We start from the raw sequence: 12,411 nt of genomic DNA, 5'->3' as shown, positions 1-12,411 counted from the left end.
TTTGAGTAGGTAGTCTGTGAAAATCAACAAGGAGCTTCTAAACATTTTTTTTTTAACATTTGTATATCGTTGAATATAAATGATCAACAATGTTTATAAACATTCCTACAAGTAGCAGCATATTTAGCAAACTTTATTTATAGCTCTTTTTTTTGAATATTCAATTTTATTATACTAACTATTTTCTACAAACATTTTAAGCACAATAGTATTGTACTAGCTTTTCAGATTGCGATATATTTAAAAAATTGCGCAAATTCCTTATAATTTGCGTCGCTTTATGCCAACACATGCAACTCAGCTTAACTTCAAATTTCCATTCAGACTAAATGCTAAATTTTTAATTATTTTTCGCTGACTATTATTGACTCTAATTTATTGCGATTTTAATTTTTTTCCTTTGGTTAAATTGAATGCTTCTGCGATTTTTACATTTTTGCTAACTTTACCTTCACAGAAATTATGGCACAGCCTTTATTTTCATTTAACAATAGCTAAGCTACTTTATGCACTTTTTCCTATTAAAATTTCATTTGCTTTATTTTTATGGCTGCGCTAATGCACTTACAAGGGTATTAGGGCCAGCAGCAAAAGCTACGTGGACACACCGTTACATAGAGCTATCAATATACGGTATATCGATAGATTTTATTTGACGATTGGCTGGATGGCAAAAAAAACCCAAAGCGGCTGCAAAAAAGTGTTTCCATAATAACAATAATAAAATATAGTACATATACATATGTATACATAATAAAAAATATTAGTAATTTTAATTATAATTTGTAATTTATTGCAAAACCGCAAGCAATTCATTGCTTTTAATGAGTTTTAGATTCGCAAATATTTTTCCTTTATTGGCAATGTATACCTATACATAAGTACATATATTGCTTTGTGTGGATAATGTTTGAAAATAGAAAGTATACAGCTTTTTTCTATTTTTTATTATTTTACATTTTCATTTTTATGATTTTTTATTTATAATATACCTACATGTGTATACATACATACATGAACTCTTTCTGCCAACTATTAAGGCATAAGGTCAGCGTCCGTGTACCAAAATCAAATTTGGTACAACAGTGTCCAACAAAAATTAGCGAAAAAGGCAAATATGGAGTAAATGTAATACCCGCAAGCTAAATAAATCGATTTATAAAATCGGTTTTGGGTTGTTGTACCGACCATGTACATATATCACATATGAGATATGTTTGATTTTTAATGATTTTTTCTTCTTTTGTCGTCGTATACCTCTGCATTTTTTTCATGGTCAAACAATGAAAGAGGTGTTATGGTCAAATTATTACAAAAATATCAAAAAACACCAAAGTTATGAAATTGTAAATTACTGCTCAATAATTTTAATTAAAAAATATAATAATAAATCTGTGTAGAAATAATGATTTTCCCACGAATGATTTCGGAAATTATGAGTTTTGTAATATTAAGGGGCTAGTTTCACAGCTAGTATGAAATTTTGCAAAATGGAAGAAATCATAATGCAATATTTTAATTTTTCTATATCCAGAAAATATAAAATTTTAACGAACATTTAGACGCTTTTAGTAGCGAAAAATTAAAAATTTAACAACAAATTAAATCAAATATGCACACAAATGTGTCTTACTGAAAACTTTTTAACGAAACAATACCGTTAGCCATATAGAGCTACATATGCAGCAAGTATTTAATTCGTAAGGTGAGTCAAGAAAACTTTCTCCTCTCAAAATGCAACCATTGAAAATCACTTTATTTAGCCTTAATGTCAATGGCATAAAAGAAATTTTTAAAGGTTTTCACTAAACTCACATTTCAACAAATACATATACGACTATACAAACACATATATGTATATGTATATAAGTAAGTGCATACATGTATGTATGTAAGTGCACACAAACGCTTACACTCGTAATCATAAAAATATGCCATTTAACGCCATTTAAGTGCACTTGTAGGCAGCGCATGCAGCTGAACAGGAAGCACTGCAATGGCACGGTTGGATGCTGCAGTGGCTGCGTCTGCGCAAAATCACCAACCAGCAACCATACAAAGCATAACAACAACAACTCATTTATATACACAGCACTGGCAGGCGTAGACAGTTATTCCGCCATGCGCACATATAAAAACAAGATTTTGTTTACCATTTTTTATCCGCCATTTCTGCGTTGCGTCCATTATTACAAAGTTTTAACAGCAACATAATAATTGCCCACGTGCACTTCCTTCCTACTAAATTGCGCTGCAACTGGCCACGGTGACGGGCAACTAAACCGACCTGTTGCTAGCCGGTGCGTCGCGCGCCAACCACAAATATTTTACAAAAGTTTATGAACTTTGTAGTATGCAGTTGACAATCATTTATGCATTTCTGCAAAATTTTGCACGTAACTTTAGTGTTTTTTCACGAGACTTTTTATTTGCAATTTTTCCTTCTCACTTTTCACGCCTAAATGAAAGGTTTTTTTTTGGCTAGTGGAAAAGTGTGCACATTTTCTGACTTTTTGTTGGTTTCTATCTTGTTGTTGCTTTTATTTGTGTTTTGTGTACTTTTTCTGCATTTATGTCGGTTAAACTGGAAAATCATTAAATTGGTTTTTTAGCCTATGACTTGCTGGCACTTTCTGCATATTTTTAATTGTTGCTGTGGTTTTGCGTAATAAAAAACTTGTCCAAAGGCGACTTGAAAATGCCGGAACATTGCTGTGTAATTTAGCTGGCATTTAAGTTACACAAACATAACTGAAATTGAACAAACATATTACTTATGCACGTGTCGCATATCATATGTGACCTGGTCTACGAAAAGGGAGCTAACGTGCGGAAACTTTTTGAATTCGATCACGTGAAAAAGCGTCTCATCTTCCATCCGAATCAACTAAAAAGTGAAAATTAATTTTTTGACACCTAAGCCCCCTTTCCGTAGACCAGATCACATATATGTAATGGCGCTTTCCTTGAAAAAATCTTTTACTTCGATTTTCTCGAAAAATGTATTTTGCTAAACTAAACCTTTTTATATTTAACTAAAGATTTTTATATAAAAAGTATAGCTTGGCTTACTGTATGATTTGAGGGTTTCTAAACCAAAATTGAATACATAAAACTACATAAAACCAATATTCCACCACTCTAGCTACTAAAAACTATAAAATGAAAACTCAATTACAACCAATCAACCACTGTAACGCATTAAAAATCAATTCAAATTCCCACTACACCTCTAATTAAAGTGTTTCATAACCAAAGTGATATTTGATATTTATGATCGCACGTTTATTTTAATAAATACACCCCAATATGCCGTTAAGCGTGTGTATGTGAAAACAAAAAATGGCAAATACTGAAACTGTAGCACAAATTATTGTTAGCAATCTAATAAAAATTGCACATAAATTTCTTTTTTGCTCTTAAGCGAATTCTTGATGCTCAATTAAAATGCTGCGCAGGCAATAATCTGGCAAGCAATCAATGGAGTTAGCGCCAACAACAAAACGCAAGAATAACTGCAACAGCAGCAACGATAATACATATAATCAATAAGTATATATTGATGCCGCGCAATCGCTCGCTTGTACGTATATATAAATATTTATGGACCAAGCGCCAGCTAGCTTAGCACAGAGCTAAGCCATGTTACTTTCGATTTCAAGCCGCGCAAACGAAAATAGTACGAGGCGAGCGCAGGCATTATTCTCTTCAACAACTTTGTTGTGTTTGCTTTTTTGCCGTTATTTATGCTCACTTTTGTTGCAAGCACAACAATAAAAGCAACTATTCGATAGACGCTAGCAATTAACTGCACTAACCGTTGGTCCGTTGCAGTTTTATTGCTAAAATATTGTTATTCTTGTGCTATAACAATGCATGAGTGTGCTACGGAGCTGAGCGCATGCTTATACGCTTGCAACAGTGCAAGCCCTAATATTTCCTAGTTAAAGCTTATTTTGCATATTTTTGGAGGAAGCTTTTTGTATAAAAAAAATTCAAGTAATAATTTAGAATTTTGAGATGAAAGGCAAGTTAAAAGTTAATTAAATCTTTCTCCAAAATACAGCAGATGCCTTATGAGGCTTTTTTATTTCCAGCCTTTGCGCAAACATAACACATTAAGATCAAAAAGAGTTTTAAGTGCTTTCAGAGTACCTTCTAAGCACCGTTTGTACGATATTCAGTTTCACTCAAACAGAACGGATTCGATTAGCTATCCAGCAAAGAATTTTCTTTAGCAGCGTTTTCATAATTATTTTGAAAATGTTTTCTGCCGCTATAACAACAATAAAAACATATTCTAATTCAAGAAAATGGATGCTGATAGAAGATTTCTTTTTACTGGAAGATTTCACAATCAACTTTCAGCTTTGACCAGACTTTTTCATCCTTTATAGTGGCGAGACATTAGGGTATTATGTACAAACAATTTCGTTAACTTTATTATTATTATTTCTATGTTACCATCAATGGTTCCTCCAAAAGATAAGCTTATGCCCTTCTTTCCCGAAATATTGTCATTTAAATATCTGTGTGAATAATAGTAACACTTCGCCATCTAACCGGCTAACTCAATTCCAATTAAAAGAGCGCACTTTTCAATTTATATTCCACTTTGCTGTCTTAAATCGCTATCGTTAATGCAATCTAAGACTACAATGTAAGCCAATCTAATTAGAACAGCTTTTTTACATGCAACCCTGCTGCTAGATTGAATTACAACAACAAAGCTTAATCGTAACAGTAGCTAAATATTGGTATTACTTTTATATCTCACCTTCTACGCGTTATTCGCAGTTTTCCGTAATTTACTACAACAATTCTCAAGCGCGATTTCAAATTAAAACGCAACAATCGAATTAAAGAAAAGTAATATAAAAACTGGTATAGTGTGGGTAATCATACAAGCTTGTGCTGCAACAACATCCGTAACAGGGAAATGTTAGAAACTCCCCAAAATATAAATATAAATGATCAGTAGGATGTGCTGAATCGATTTAGCCAAGAACGTCTGTCTGTATGTACGCCGAACTAATCCTATAGTTTTTGCTATATTGATCTGAAAGATTTACCATGTCCTATTCTCGGTATCGGGCAACTAAAGCATATAGCTGCCATACAAACTGAACCATCGATATCAAAAGCTTGTATTTAAAACTTTTCCATTTGACGAGTTATCTTCACGAAATTTGGTATAAGTTATTTTCTGAAGTGATGATGTAATCTACGAGAAATTTTTTTAGATCGGATCACTATAGCATATAGCTGCCATACAAACTGAACCATCGATATCAAATGGTTGTATAGAAAAATTTTCCATTTGACGAGATATCGTCTCAAAAATTTGGCATGAATTATTGTCGAAGACAATAGTGAAGTCCCTGAAGAAATTATTCAGATATAATAACTATACCACATAGCTGCCATGCAAACTGACCGATCATAGAAACTTTTTTATCTGTGAAGGCTTTTATAGCATCGCTGCCGCTGATGTTAACTTTTTTTACTTTTTCTATTATAACTAACTTATATAACAATTAATAATCATATCTATCGCGTTTCTTATTTTTCTATTCGAAGTTTCAGTGAATAGATCTTAATTAAAAATTTATTTTCCAAAAAAAAATTACAGAAAAAAAATAATAACTTCAGTAAAAACTAGACTGAAAACGAATTGCGGGTAAAGGTGTTGAAATATTATTATATTTTTAGCCAATAAGCACAGTCAAGAAAAGAAAAAGTGCTCCAGTTTTGTTTTTTTCATGCATTGTGTAAAATATTTTCGCTTTTATCTGCTTGTCTTTAACAAAGTCGGTCTTCATAAAACATAAATGCGGATTTCTTGCTTCAATTTCATGCTTAATTTATTACGTATAGAAACTATGTTGCCATATGAATAGAAATTACACCGAGTTCAATAAGTCACTGCTGCAGCCAGAGTTGCCAATACGTACGAACGTGCGGTGTCATACGAAGAAACATGCAAGTCTTGCACGTTTGATTTTAAAATAATAAAATGCATTTATTTTGTGCTTGTAGTGGCCAACATGCAAGAATAATTATAACTTTTGTATAACACGAAGAAAATGTTTAGGAATAGATTGCTAAAACCAGCTTTTAACAACAATTATTAATGCAGTATATACTAACACGAATTTAGAAAAATCTTGTATACATAAAGTATGCATTTAAGCATTATCCGCTTATGCGCTGTTGCATTTGTAATTAATTCCACCGATTCTACAACGCCATAACGAATATGCGCTGTGACAAACACCGCAGGGCATCCCAGCATATGTTTCAGCCAACATTATTCTAACTACACATATAATATTCATATATGTAAGTATAAAAAGCCTAGCCTTTCCAAAGTCGAAACGCGCGCCGTACCTGCTACAGCAGCCAATCTTCAACTATCGCCGCCTCCGTCTCTGCTACTGACAGCCACACCAGCCAGCCACAGCATCTAATGCTTGTACAAACATTAGAATTAAATATGGCCCCAACAGCAGAAAAACACCAAAAAAAAAACGTCTTACTTGGCTGCCACGAAACAGGTTCAGTGACATAAAAATTCCAACACCATAATGAAAAACAACGAACGACTGATTGCTCTTAGCAGTGATCGACCGTCTAAGTGGCGGTTTATTTCGATTGCATTTAATGGCATAATGATTTTTGTCTTAGATTGGCTTGCGTTGCATGTTTTCTCAAACTCGATTTTCGTTACATGTTTTTTTTGGATTTTTTTTTGTTATTGTGTTGATGTCCAGCTTGCCTTTAATTCGTTTTTTATAGTCACTGCTGTTGTCTTTGATCTCTTTTACCCTGTAAATATAGTATATACAGAATAAGTGTAACCTTTCGCTTGTGGTGTCACATGATTGCCGGCTGTAGTCAAATATTTGTTTGACGCTGTTTCAGTGCCCATGCTGCGGTCCACTTTCAATTTGGTAACTTTCATTTGTGTGTATAAAGTTTATATAGCTATCGATATATACGATATTTACATATATTATACCCATAGTACACCATTCATTCTTGCATATTTAGTAGTCAATATTTCATTCTAATTACATCTTGCACCTTTAATCAGTCACTTATGCAAATCATTACAAGAGATTTTGAGAGATTAATGGAGTTATGTGTAATTTGAGTCGGTGTTACAAATGCCATTCGATCACTGAACGATTTAGTTATAAATATTTCTACTAGTGAGTAATGTCCGTGTAATAAATTAAATTATATAGAATGTAAGGCATTAGTATGCAAGCAATCTTTGAATTCTTAAGTTTAGCACTGTCTCTTGAAACGTTGTTGAATTAGCTTTAACCCCGGACTACTGTAGTGTCTTCCAAGCGAATTTCACGGCAATTAAAGAAAGCCTTCTTGTTCTGGCAAAGAATGTGCTCACAACAAGGAATATATTTATAGATATATATAGCCAGATATATATATATAGATATAGATATAGATATTGAAATCACTAAATATAGTATAGATGTAAGATATAGTGAAAGAATGATAGCCTAGGTCTCTTTGTGGTTCTGACATCCTATCTCACGATAAATCTTTAGTGGCTTCTAGGTCCTAGTGATAACCCAGAGAACTGTGAAGCAGATGAAATAGCCAGAACAGGCATCAACCTACAGTTAGACTCCGGAAAAGAGGGAATTAACATGCCACTTTAAGTGCAGACAATTTATTTTGCAATATCAAAGGCCATTCAAGTTACAACATATGCCGTTAAAACCTTCCCACCTATATCTGTGGTAAATACGCTCATACTCGTAAATTCAAACGCCTAGCGCTTAGCTTACATGGCGTGCTTAAGTGCCTTAAAGAACTTTGCAAAAAAAATATTCTACATAAATTAAAAGGCGTGTTAACGAATAGTGGTTTCGCGTATGAGTCGCATAAAAGTCAAATTGCCTCCCATTTGAGATACTTAACTAAGACGTCCCGCTGCTAACTAGTTACACAACTTGAAGCAACGCTTTGCGCATTGTTAGTGAATTTGCTTGCGTGTATCAGTGTGTATTTGTTTCAAGAGTTACCGCAAGTTACGGTTATATCCGTTTTTAATTAAATAATTAAATGTTGGCGGTTTGCGATGTGCGCTTGGATAATTGTTCACTTTCTTCGGTGAGAACCACATATAATTTTTCCAAGCACTTGATTGCTTGTGCCGGGGAAATATGTACAATAATGTATGTACTAGAATGTATTTCTAATGCGTGATTTTAAACATAAAACTGATTTATGGTGGACGTTGTGTGTCGTTTTTTGCACTGACCGCAGTTAGAATGGAATAACACGACACTTTCCGCGAATATACTAGAATATTTAACCATTCACAGCAATATGAATATAGCCAGTTATTTGTAAGAAATTCAGAAAGTTTTATATATGTACACTACTATACTGATCTATCAAAATGGCACATCAAGTGCTAATTGAGCCCGATAGGGCTGCACTCCTACCTACTATACTGATCACGAGCATAAATCTTCTGTACTCGATGTAAATCACAATTTTATAGCTACATATGTATATGGAAAGCCGGAGCAGAGGGCTTTATAAAAGAAGTAGAAGAGCCGGAACAGGTTCAAAGAATATATTTTTTTGTGGTTTTATAATTATTTCTACGTGTATCTCTAGCTTATATCTACGTACATACATTTGTATCTATTGCTTACGAACATAATAATTGCATTGCAGTTCCCAGAAAAAATAATTACTTTTGACAGATGACTTCATAATGATGTCATAATACAAATACACCTGTGAAATGAACATTTATTAACGAAATTTGTTGTTTTTACTAATTTATTTATACAAAACAACAACATAGACATTAAATTTTCAATCTAAAAAATACCTTTTTTTTTAACTAAAACTCAAGAGTGTGACTTCAAATACCCGTAAATGACCAAATACTAACACACACAACCACACAGCCATTAAAATATTCAATTTCCTCTAAAAATATCTTTTTTTAGTTTAAACTTAAGAGTATGACTTCAAATACTCGTAAATGACCAAATACGACTCTAATTTCATTTTCACACAAAAACAAACCGCATAGAAAAACCACAGCCAAAACTTTGCGCATTTCTCATCAGCTTCTCATTTCTTTACGGCACCACTATAAATGTAAGCGAAATTTTCTAAAATACCGAAAACCAAAAATAAAAACAACTTTGGTGCAAATTAAATTCGCTGTAAACCACAAAATAAATTGTACACAGAAAAAGTAGTACAGCGGCTTATACATATGTATTTTTATACCTACAAAAGCACACCTTAATACATACATAAATACAAATGCAAAAACTACATAAAAACCTTTTTTTCTTGGATTTGTTGGCAACAGCCAATTGTGGTTCATTGCACGCAAATCGGATTAATCGAATGTTGGTGTGATGAGCGCAAAGTGCAAAGGAAATGTTAAGTAATAATATGAGTAATAGTCGAGTGGTGATGAAAAAGCCAAATTACAGAGAAAACCACGTTTGTGCAAAAAAGACTGTGCAAATCCAATTGACAAATGAATTTGGGTTGACGTATAAAGCGTAGTTACATGGACTTAGTTAGTGGTCATAGAAATGCTTGATTGCTTCGAAGTCGTTTAAGAAGCTAAATGTTAAGTTTTCTCTATAAGTAGCCTATAGAAAACCTCATTTATTATTATTGTAATAAAATTTTCCCTCTTCTAATTTCATTTCAATATTATTACAAAAAAAAAATAATAATTAATTTCGGCATACTTTTCAGTGCATGATAATTTTAAAGTGAAATCCTACCAATAAGCTAAATTCCGAAGCATGCGAAGTTAGAATAAATATCTCTGCTTCATTAAATATACATAAAATTGCTTACAAAGCGCTCATAATTTTTATATTTTACCTAGCACTAATTTATTTTGAGGACGGGCTGTGTAAGGTACTAGGATTGATTCAAAATCAATGGATATCCCTTGGAGACTTTTGTGTTACCCGTAAACTACTAAGGTTTGTTCACCATTTCCTCATAGATGCTTATAGATCGAGAAGGCGTCGTTTACTATTAAGTGAATTGGTTATTTTATACATTTAAAAAAATATAGTCCAAATATTAATTATTATATAAAATATAAATAATTTATTTTTTTGTATCATTGTATTAATTTTTTTTCAATATTTGTAAATAATTAGTAATACTCACATTTTTATTGAAACCATGGTCGCCAAAAACTTCTTGCAACTTTTTGTATTTTAGTTATATTATAAATTTATTTAAAAAAAAATTATTTTAAAAAATTTTAAAACCAAAAACTTCTTGCAACTTTTTGTATTTTAGTTATATTATAAATTTATTTAAAAAAAATTATTTTAAAAAATTTTAAAACCAAAAACTTCTTGCAACTTTTTGTATTTTAGTTATATTATAAATTTATTTAAAAAAATTATTTTAAAAAATTTTAAAAAGTTCATATATTAGTTTTTAATGTAATACTATTTATTTTTTTAACATTTTTTTTTATGTTTTATAAGTTTTATAATTATATCTGTATATAATAAATATTCTTTTTTATTTTTTTACTTTATTAAAATTATATTTTATTTTATTTTATATATTATATTATTATTTTTTTTTTGTAAACCATAAACATTATATTGGTATTATTTTTTCTTACTTATTGGTTTTTATTAGTTTTATAATGATTTTTAATAAAAGGCAATTTCATCAGTATGAAATAATATATAATTGATTTTTATTGTTTTGCAACGTCATTTGTATATATGATTAAAAGTGTTTGGTATTAGCACTTTTTTTGTAACTTTTTTACTAACTTATTTATTTATTTTTTGTTGCAAATTACTTTTTTTTAATAAGTTGCATAGTATAATTTTAAAACTAAGCAATTTCAGTTTTTTATTGTTTACTTAATTCATTATATATTAAATTTATATACATATTTATATACTTATTTATTGCTTTTAGTTTATTATTGGGTGCGTTAATTCAATTTTTTTAGTTTTGTGGCATTTTATTGGTATATTTTATTATTTTAAAAGTCTCTGTAGTCATTCATGGTTTCGCAGTGCCGAAACACTCAACTTAACTGTGTGCATTATACGCATATTATATCAATATGTTTATTTAAGGTGCAAAAGTTTTTATTTTTATCTTTTAAAGTGCATACGTTTTTATTTTTTATTTAAATAATATTTTTTGCAGTAATGTTTACAATAATACATCTGCAAAGGTTGTTACTTGTAAAACTATATCCACCAGTTTTATTTATTTCCATGTGCGAAAACTACATGCTTCGCTGGCAGTACCGTTTGCAACAACAAATATTGCAACTCCAACTTGTTGTTATTGAAATTGAAACCGCAACAGTCTGTAGCGCTTCAACAAGTTAGCCTAGCGGGCAATGTAGTGCAGCAATCGCCAACGTCTGGAAGTTCTACCAAGCACATGCACAAACACAAAAGCAGAACACACACACACACATGAGCACACAAACAGTAATGCAATTGTTCCGTTTATTGGCTTTCAATTACACTTTACACAACTGTTTCAAATTTTGTAGTTTTTGTTATTGTTGTTTTTCTTATGTACAGCTGTAAATAAGCAACTACAGTTTTGAATTTGTATAATATTTCGGTTTGGCACACTTGTTTCGCGACAAAAAAAAAAACTAAATAATATTTATTATTATAATAATAATACAATTTTTCGTATAATTACTTTTAAAACTATTTATTTGATTCTTATTTTTGCTTAAGTTCCCTTCAGTAAGCGAAAAGCGCTTTTTAGTAAACGTTGTTTATTATATTACACCCAAAATTACACACTCTGCAGTTATTTTCAAATAAACGTAACGTAGATATTCAAAGCGAGAGGCACAACCGCACGCTGCCAAGCTCAAAACTCAACTGTGACTTGGTCAACACGCTGGCCGCTAGACGGCCCGGCCATACGCTGCTGAGCAGCAGCACCACTTAAAGGTGGGCCAACAGCACACGCGCAAACACTTACAAGAACACACATACATACATATATACATACTTTATTTGTAACAACAAGCAGAGCGATTGTAGTACTCATGCTCAACGTAGAGAATTCGAACGATCTCAGCTTTATCGTAAAAGCCTAATACTATAAGTAATAGTGAGCCGCAGACAACAATGAGATATACTTGGCTTAGGCGCGCCTACAACTCACAACTACTAAGTAGATTGCATGTGCAAGTTTAAAGCGTTAGAAGCTGAGTATATGAAAGCTTTAGAGCTTACAGCTTGTAAGTAAGACTTGTTTCTCGCACAGAGCGGGTCAGCACAGTCAGCACAAGTCAAGCGATTGTCTACATACTACCTACTACATAGGCATGTGAGAAAACAATAACAAATATTACATATG

The 12,411-nt window shown here is 31.8% G+C and overlaps 1 protein-coding gene across 1 annotated transcript in view; it reads right to left on the bottom strand.

Annotated features, from left to right (window-relative positions):
- Positions 1–11,952, bottom strand: part of LOC126761650 (uncharacterized) — a 63,558-nt gene extending 51,606 nt beyond the window's left edge. Inside the window, 1 exon segment of the mRNA XM_050478004.1 lies at positions 11,740–11,952. The gene's annotated coding sequence lies outside the window, so the exon portion shown is untranslated.
- Positions 11,953–12,411: the final 459 nt, after the last annotated feature.

The sequence above is a fragment of the Bactrocera neohumeralis genome, chromosome 6 (genome assembly GCF_024586455.1).
Source record: "Bactrocera neohumeralis isolate Rockhampton chromosome 6, APGP_CSIRO_Bneo_wtdbg2-racon-allhic-juicebox.fasta_v2, whole genome shotgun sequence".
NCBI lineage: Eukaryota > Metazoa > Arthropoda > Insecta > Diptera > Tephritidae > Bactrocera > Bactrocera neohumeralis.
This window is presented reverse-complemented; position numbering and strand designations above follow the sequence as displayed.